The sequence below is a fragment of the Budorcas taxicolor genome, chromosome 7, assembly GCF_023091745.1.
Source record: "Budorcas taxicolor isolate Tak-1 chromosome 7, Takin1.1, whole genome shotgun sequence".
Lineage (NCBI taxonomy): Eukaryota > Metazoa > Chordata > Mammalia > Artiodactyla > Bovidae > Budorcas > Budorcas taxicolor.
The window spans coordinates 84049041-84058264 of NC_068916.1; the positions used below are offsets into that span (position 1 = coordinate 84049041).

The 9224-nt window shown below is 39.1% G+C and overlaps 1 pseudogene; it reads left to right on the forward strand.

Annotated features, from left to right (window-relative positions):
* Positions 1-7825: 7825 nt before the first annotated feature.
* On the forward strand, positions 7826-9017 carry LOC128051065 (cystathionine gamma-lyase-like; annotated as a pseudogene).
* Positions 9018-9224: the final 207 nt, after the last annotated feature.

Here is a 9224-nt window from a genome sequence, read left to right on the forward strand (position 1 = left end):
GAGGAGCCTGGCAGGCTACAATCCATGGCACCACAAAGGAGTTGGAAACAATTTAGCAACTAAAAAACTAAAGCACAGATGTGTATTTTGTCTAGGAAATTTTGCTTCCTATAATCATAACAAGAAGATGAGCCTTTCTGATTCCTTTGCTCCTGGATTTTTCCCCAACAAGCACCCATGTCTGGGAACATTTCCAAAAAAAAGTGGTGTAATTCATTGGGTGAAGGAGTATGTGGGAACACAACCCACTGTAGTCCTAATAATCATTCCTGGATACCCTCCTTGCTACATAAACATAGTCACAATCATTTCACACTTCCACATTTCATGGAGAGGTTTATCAACAGATTATAGAAAGTTATTGTTTGTTTATGAGTCAACTGCCTACACTGGTAGCAAGCTAAGAGGTTAATAATTAACAAAATATCCTATGACAAAGTATCCTAGAGAAGGGGGTCTTGTCACACAAACTCAAAATAACTTCCCAAGTCTGAACACTAGAAGTTAAACATTGTCCCTCTTTTCCCTGATTTCTTCAGAGAGCATTTGCATATGTTCAGTTCAGTTCAGAGGCTCAGTTGTGTCCGACTCTTTGCAACCCCATGGACTGCTGCATGCCAGGCTTCCCTGTCCATCACCAACTCCTGGAGATTGCTCAAACTCATGTCCATCGAGTCAGCAATGCCAACCAGCCATTTCATCCTCTGTCATACCCTTCTCCTTCTGCCTTTAATCATTCCAAGCATCAGGGTCTTTTCCAATGAGTCCGTTCTTCCTACAAGGTGGTCAAAATATTGGAGCTTCAGCTTCAGCATCAGTCCTTCCAATGAACACCCAGGACTTATCTCCTTTAGGATGGACTGGTTGGATCTCCTTGCAGTCCAGGGAACTCTCAGGAGTCTTCACCAACACCACAGTTCAAAAGCATCAATTCTTCAGAGTTCAGCTTTCTTTATGGTCCAAATCTCACATCCAAACATGACTACTGGAAAAACCATAGCTTTGACTAGACTTACCTTTGTTGGCAGAATAATGCCTCTGCTTTTTAACATGTTGTCTAGGTTGATCATAGCTTTACTTCCAAGGAGCAAGGATCTTTTAATTTCATGGCTGCAGTCACCATCTGCAGTGATTTTGGAGCCCCAAAAAGCAAAGTCTCTCACTGTTTCCATTGTTTCCCCATCTATGTGCCATTATGTGATGGAACTGGATGCCTCAATCTTAGTTTTCTGAATATTGAATTTTAAGCCAACTTTTTCCACTCTCCTCTTTCACTTTCATCAAAAGGTTCTTTAGTTCTTCTTTGCTTTCTGCCGTAAGATTGGTGTCATCTGTGTATCTGAGGTTACTGATATTTCTCCTGGCAATCGTGATTCCAAATTGTGCTTCATCCAGCCCGGCATTTCACATGATGTACTCTGCATAAAAGTTAAATTGAGTTAAATAAGCAGTGTGACAATATACTGCCTTGACATACTCCTTTCCTGATTTGGAACCAGTCTGTTGTTCCATGTCCAGTTCTAACTATTCCTTCTTGACCTGCATACAGGTTTCTCAGGAGGCAGGTAAGATGGTCTGGTGTTCCCATCTCTTGAAGCATTTCCCAGTTTGTTGTGATCCACACAATCAAAGGCTTTGGCATAGTCAATAAAGTAGAAGTAGACATTTTTCTGAAACTCTCTTGCTTTTTCAGTGATCCAATAGATGTTGGTAATTTGATCTCTGGTTCTTCTACATTTTCTAAATTCAGCTTGAACATCTGGAAGTTCATGGTTCACATACTTTTGAAGCCTGACTTGGAGAATTTTGAGCATTACTTTTCTAGCGTATGAGATGAGCACAATTGTGTGGTAGTTTGAATATTGTTTGGCATTGCCTTTCTTTGTGATTGGAATGAAAACTGACCTTTTGCATGTGTGCAGTCAAATTATTGAAGATTTGAGAAGAATGAAGGAAAATGTCAAAATTTAGCAACTTAAATTGAATATTTTTCATTTATTATTTATCCTGAGCATTTCCCAGAGTCAGACTCTAATCTTCTTCTAAGCTGCTTGACCCTGCTTGATTCACTCTGTGCTCAACGAACTATTTTCTTCTTCTGCTGCTGCTCTCTTTTACACTTAATTTTTATTTCTTGCCCAGAGAAGTTTCATGGTCTTATCTGCTTCCTCAACTCATATTTTCAGTCTTCAAAGGGCTTAAGGAGGTAAAAAATATTCAAATAGAAATCAAGGCCATGCACAATTTCAAAGACTTCATGCAAGGGTTAGGCCTGACTTGATTAGAAATTTAAGTACAGACAAAAATCAAGAGTCAGTAAGAAATTTGATGCAGGAAGTCAGAAGGAGAAGTAACAGAACCAAGGGGGAGAGCTCTGCCTCATTCACTTAGGAAACTAGTTAGCTTTAGCCAGCCCAACTTTAGCTTTATGCATTTCCCCTACACTCTCACACTCTTGCTTCTGTCATCACTCCTTAATGGTAAAGCAGATAGAACCCAACATCAATTTATCAGTAAGGCTGCATTAGGAAACATCTTTTTAGCTCGGATTTCCTAAGCTCCACTTCCAGAGGTGTGTCTTAATAGATGTTAGAGTTGATGCTGTGAATATAAGTTTATTTATTTTAAGGATTTTTAGTTGACTTAGTCATCATCCATTAAGGGATCATCAGATATAAGGGATTAGATCTGATAGACAGAGTGCCTGATGAACTGTGGACGGATGTTCGTGACATTGTACACGAAACAGGGATCAAGACCATTCCCACGGAAAAGAAATGCAAAAAAGCAAAATGACTGTCTGGGGAGGCCTTACAAATAGCTGTGGAAAGAAGAGAAGTGAAAAGCAAAGGAGAAAAGGAAAGATATAAGCATCTGAATGCAGAGTTCCAAAGAATAACAAAAAGAGATAAGAAAGCCTTCTTCAGCGATCAGTGCAAAGAAATAGAGGAAAAGAACAGAATGGGAAAGACTAGAGATCTCTTCAAGAAAGTTAGAGATACCAAGGGGACATTTCATGCAAAGATGGGCTCAATAAGGGACAGAAATGGTATGGACCTAATCGAAGCAGAAGATATTAAGAAGAGGTGGCAAGAACACACAGAACTGTACAAAAAAGATCTTCATGACCCAGATAATCACGATGGTGTGATCACTCACCTAGAGCCAGACATCCTGGAATGTGAAGTCAAGTGGGCCTTAGGAAGCATCACTATGAACAAAGCTAGTGGAGGTGATGGAATTCCAGTTGAGCTATTTCAAATCCTGAAAGATGATGCTGCATTAAATATGCCAGCAAATTTGGAAAACTCTGGAAAAGGTAAGTTTTCATTCCAATCCCAAAGAAAGGCAATGCCAAAGAATGCTCAAACTACCGCACTATTGCACTCATCTCACATGCTAGCAAAGTAACGTTCAAAATTCTCCAAGCCAGGCTTCAGCAGTATGTGAACTGTGAACTTCCAGATGTTCAAGCTGGTTTTAGAAAAGGCAGAGGAACCAGAGATCAAATTGCCAACATCTGCTGGATCATGGAAAAAGCAAGAGAGTTCCAGAAAAACATCAATTTCTGCTTTATTGACTATGCCAAAGCCTTTGACTGTGTGGGCCACAATAAACTGTGGAAAATTCTTCAAGACATGGGAATACCAGACCACCTGACCTTTCTCTTGAGAAACCTATATGCAGGTCAGGAAGCAACAGTTAGAACTGGACATGGAACAACAGACTGGTTCCAAATAGGAAAAGGAGTACTTCAAGGCTGTATATTGTCACCCTGCTTATTTAACTTCTATGCAGAGTACATCATGAGAAACGCTGGACTGGAAGAAACACAATCTGGAATCAAGATTGCTGGGAGAAATATCAATAACCTCAGATATGCAGATGACATCACCCTTATGGCAGAAAGTGAAGAGGAATTAAAAAGCCTCTTGATGAAAGTGAAAGAGGAGAGTGAAAAAGTTGGCTTAAAACTCAACATTCAGAAAACGAAGATCATGGCATCTGGTCCCATCACTTCATGGGAAATAGATGGAGAAACAGTGGAAACAGTGTCAGACTTTATTTTTGGGGCTCCAAAATCACTGCAGATGGTGACTACAGCCATGAAATTAAAAGACACTTACTCCTTGGAAGAAAAGTTATGACCAACCTAGATAGCATATTGAAAAGCAGAGATATTACTTTGCCAACAAAGGTCCCTCTAGTCAAGGCTATGGTTTTTCCGGAGGTCATGTATGAATGTGAGATTTGGATTGTGAAGAAAGCTGAGTGCTGAAGAATTGATGCTTTTGAGCTGTGGTGTTGGAGAAGACTCTTGAGAGCCCCTTGGACTGCAAGGAGATCCAACCAGTCCATTCTGAAGGAGATCAGTCCTGGGATTTCTTTGGAAGGAATGATGCTAAAGCTGAAACTCCAGTACTTTGGCCACCTCATACGAAGAGTTGACTCACTGGAAAAGACTCTGATGCTGGGATGGATTGGGGGCAGGAGGAGAAGGGGAAGACAGAGGATGAGATTGCTGGATGACATCACTGACTTGATTCACATGAGTTTTGGTGAACTCTGGGAGTTGGTGATGGACAGGGAGGTCTGGCTTGCTGTGATTCATGGGGTCACAAAGTGTTGGACACGACTGAGCGACTGAACTGAACTGAACTGAGTGATCGTCCAGACTAGTAAATTAATTACCACGCTTAAAATGGTTTAATATTATTACATAATCCAGTATCCAGAATACATTCTGAAGAAGAAAACATATTTTCCAGGAAGGAATAAGTAACAATGAAAGCTTAAAATTTGAAAGGATGGGCCAAAGGGAGGCCCCATGATGAGGGCATTTGCAGATATCCAATTTACTTTACAGGGAAAGAACACCTACAGGATAAGGGAAAGGATACCTACAGGATAAGGAAAAGTAAAATTTAGGATGCAGAAGTTGTTCCAAAGGAAAGGGACTAGGAGAGTAGCAAATAAAATTTCTCATATTTGCCATTTGATTTAGTTTCTTCCTGGAAAATACAAACATTTGCATATGCTGGAATATCGTTTCATTGCCACTGTTTAAAATGCTAGAGATAAAGGGAGTGAACCAAGGGGATGAGGGACCTAAGCAAGAGGGAGACTTGCTTAGAACTTGTCTGTTGCTTGTGCTGTGTGATGCCCATGCATCTGAAGAAAATGAAGCATTTTCTCTGATTAACCTTGTATATTTCTGAAAAGATTGACAGTTCTCCTTAGTTCTTGGTTCCTCGGTTTAGGGGATTACATCCTTGTAAATTTTGACCGCAAGTTCTCTTTAAGAAATGTTTTTGTTTCCTTGATATCCAATAGTGTTTGTCATATATTCATGTATAACACCTACCTTTTGCATGTGTGAATGACTGAATAAATGATTGGATATAAAGCAAGCTTGTTCTGAGGAAGAAAAGAAGGAAAAAGAGTTTTACTCTCTGATTAAGTTCTCTAGAGTTCTTTGAATGGTCAAGGCCAGATTTCTTATGTCATGTCTTGATGTACCCTTTGAATCATCAATTAAATAAAATACCTAATTTTTCTCATACATATTTTGCACATATCAAGTTTTTTTTTCCATTTTATGGAACATTAATAACAATTGTAGTATTAGTTACAGCTAATAATTGTACATTACTGTAATTCAATTATTTGCAAGAGCCAAAAACTCATCCCTTACTTTGGCCATGCCACCTGCAGAGAAAATTTCTTTGTGATAGAATGCTGTAGAAGGTTCCATTCTCTCCTCCATATATCTCCTAGAGAAACTGAGGTCAACCTTTGTGAAATAATATTCTTTCAGGGTACTGACCATTTCCAAGAAATTTTAAAACAGAAACTTTCTCCATAATAGAACTTCCCAACTGAGTTCTCCTTCTGCTTAACCACAGTTTGGCTACATTCTCTCCTGAGAACTCAGTCATATTTCTAGAAACTGCCTTGTTTTCAGAAAACACCTTGCTTGTTATTATACATTTGACTCCATTCATTTTAGCCATGATGAATCATTTACTCTTTGGGTAGGCCCAGTAATAACATCAGGAATCATTGCTGGGAAATCTAGAATATAAAATAATCTAGCTACCTGGTAAGAAGGACTTTAGGGTAAGCACATGAATGTGAATGTTAAATAAGTCTTACAAATTCCAGTCTTTTGAATAGTATGTAGTATATTCACAGATAAAAGAAGACAATGACAGAAGGCAGAAGCAAAATTTAATTCTATTCATAAATCAATATACATATCTAAAGCAAATTTTATTTCTTCCTTAAATTTGTTCTGCTTAATTTTGTGTTGTCTATATTTCTGATTCTATACCAAAAATAATTACAACATTGAGATAGTAAGGTATTTTATTTGGAGTAATGGCCTCCTCAATTCCAAATAACGTATATGCACCAAAGAAGTAATTTTCCTCTTAAAGTAGACTTTAGAGGAGATAGTCCTGCTAACTACATATCCCAAACAATATATGGTATATAGATTAATGCCATTATGACTGATCAATGACTTACTGTTTAAATGGTTAATGCATATGCCCTGACAGGTCATGTTTGTCAATCCAGTAATACTAATCAAGGAAATTCCAATAACTCTGAGCAGCTTAGCTAGCTTACTGTTGGAAGTCTAGTATTTAATATTGCTCTTTCTTAACATTTCTAGTACAGAATACAGGTTCTTACACCTATTTCTAAACAGGCCTGGTTGTTCTGTGAGGGTGTCAAGACTCATGAACCTTTATACTTGTTATACAGTGCATATGTTTCTGTGATTATGCTATAATCCATCTTGCCTAATACCTCTTCTGGAATATTTGGGGTTATTTTATATTGTTTATGTTATACATTGAGCCAAATGGCCATTAGAACAAATACCAATCATCTAGAATAAAGAAATTTGAGAAGGTCACTTTACTAATTTGTCCCTTCTTACCTGCCAAGTGGCCTGATAGCACTCTTCATTCTTCCTAGGCCCCCACTGAATGAAGTAGTCCTGCTTTGCCCACCACTTTCCTATTTTTTGCCTTGCCATCTGTTCTGCTTTGATGTGACTGTTAATAATCTGTGTGACCTAAGTGATGACACCATCAATTTAAAGATTCGAGGGCATCTGCACTCTTTTGCTGCTACCTTTTGACATTCTTCATCAAGTTGACTGCTGCTCCCATATTCATTTCTCCTCTGAATTCAAGACACATACCATACATTGTCTCATACATATCTCTACTTGGACATTTAAGAGATATTTTAGAGATCATTTTAGAATCTCGATTTCTTTCCTGCAACAGACTTCTCCCAGAATAGTAGCCAAAGCAATGAATGGTAACTATATCCTTCCCATCACCTAGGTCACAAACTTTGAAGTCATCACTGTCTCTCTCTCTCACACAAAATTCACATCTAACTGATCAATATATATTGGTATATCAATTCTCTGAAAATTATACAAGATATGTCCATTTCTCACTTTTCCATAGCTGCTACCCTCATCCTAGCCACCGGCACTTTTCATTTAGATTATTATAATATGTGCCTAGTTGATAACCCTATCTCAACAAATCATTCAGGGTGCTTCTGCAAAATTGTTAAAGATCATTTTATGACTCATCTCAAAAACCATCACTACAGATCTTAGGCCAAGAGCAGTAAAAGGTCACAGAGTCCAGTTTTCATGTGCTACGTGCTGGTTCCCAGGTGTGCTGTTACCGCTCCTTCACCTAATTCTTCTGTCATTTTCAAGTCCCAGTATACCAATTTCATACTTTTTTCTCCCTCCCTGTTTAACTCTCTCTCTCTTTTGTAGTTCAGCATGCAGTAAAAAGACACCTCTCCAGACGGTTTCCTGCCTAGGCTCCAACATTTCCCTATGCAGCCATCCATGCGGAACAGGAATTTGGACCTCCCAGGGTGCAGTGCCTCCTATCTCGCTGTCTACCGCATTCAAGCAAGGGGCTCCTAGGTGACTCTAGGGTCTTGAGTATAGCCAGTCTGGAATCCCACCAGGAATTGCTTGAAAAAGCTGTGGCAGCCCTGGAGGGGACTAAGTAGCCTCTGTGACTATTAACAATCTGTTAAAAGCAGGGGGCCACATTGTTTGTAAAGATGAGGTGTATGGAGATACAAATAGGGTACTTCAGACAGGTGACAGCTGAATTTGGATTAAAGATTTCTTTGTTGATTGTTCCAAAACCAAACTGTTAGAGGCAGCTATTATGCCAGAAACCAAGATTGTTTAGATTGAAACCCCCACACATCCTGGCCTGAAGATGATTGACAATGAAACCTGTACACATGGTGTCCTTAAACCTGGAGACATTATTTTGGTCATTGATAACACATTTATGTCAACATATTTCCAGTGGCCTTTAGCACTGAGAGCATGTATTCAGCAACAAAAGACATGAATGACCAGATGTTACAATGGGCTTAGTGTCACTTAATCCTCTGTTTCTTACAAAATTCTCTTGGAGCAGTTCCATCTCCTGTTGACTATTACCCCCACAATAAAGGCCTGAAGACTCTTTAAGTCCATGTGGAGAAGAATTTTGAAAATGGAATGGCAGTTGCTCAATTTCTGGAGTCAAATCCTTCGGTAGAAAAGGTTATTTATCCTAGGCTGCCCTCTCATCTTCAGCATGGGTTGGCAAAGCATCGATTCAGAGGTCACCCGGAGATGATCACCTTTTATATCAAGGGTTCCTTCAACATACTGATACTTTCCTCAAAAACCTTAGTTGATTGACTCTGTCTGAGAGCTCAGGGGGAATATGAAAGTCTTGCTGAGCTTTCAGCATTCATGACCCACGCATCAGTGGCTAAGAGTGAAGTCCTTGGGATAAGTGACACACTGATTCTACTCTCTACAGACTTAGAGAATAAACAAGACCTACTAGACAACCTAGGTCAAGGCAGCACACCCTCCAAATGCAAGTCACAACCAGCATTCCATAACTGCGATCCGAAGTTGCTTCCAGAGAAAATCAAATCTTCCACACAATTGAATGGACCAGTAATGAGTCTTTACAGAATTTTCAAGTGAAAAATTTAAGGCACCTCATTACCTTTCACAGCTGTAATCTTCCTGGGATCATCCCTCTTAAACTGTTTCCTCTTTCCCTTAATATAATTGACAGATTAATTCTGTTAAGACCTTTTTGCTAATTCTGATATTCATTTGCTTCTGAAGGCGATGAGGTTTGTGCTGCTAT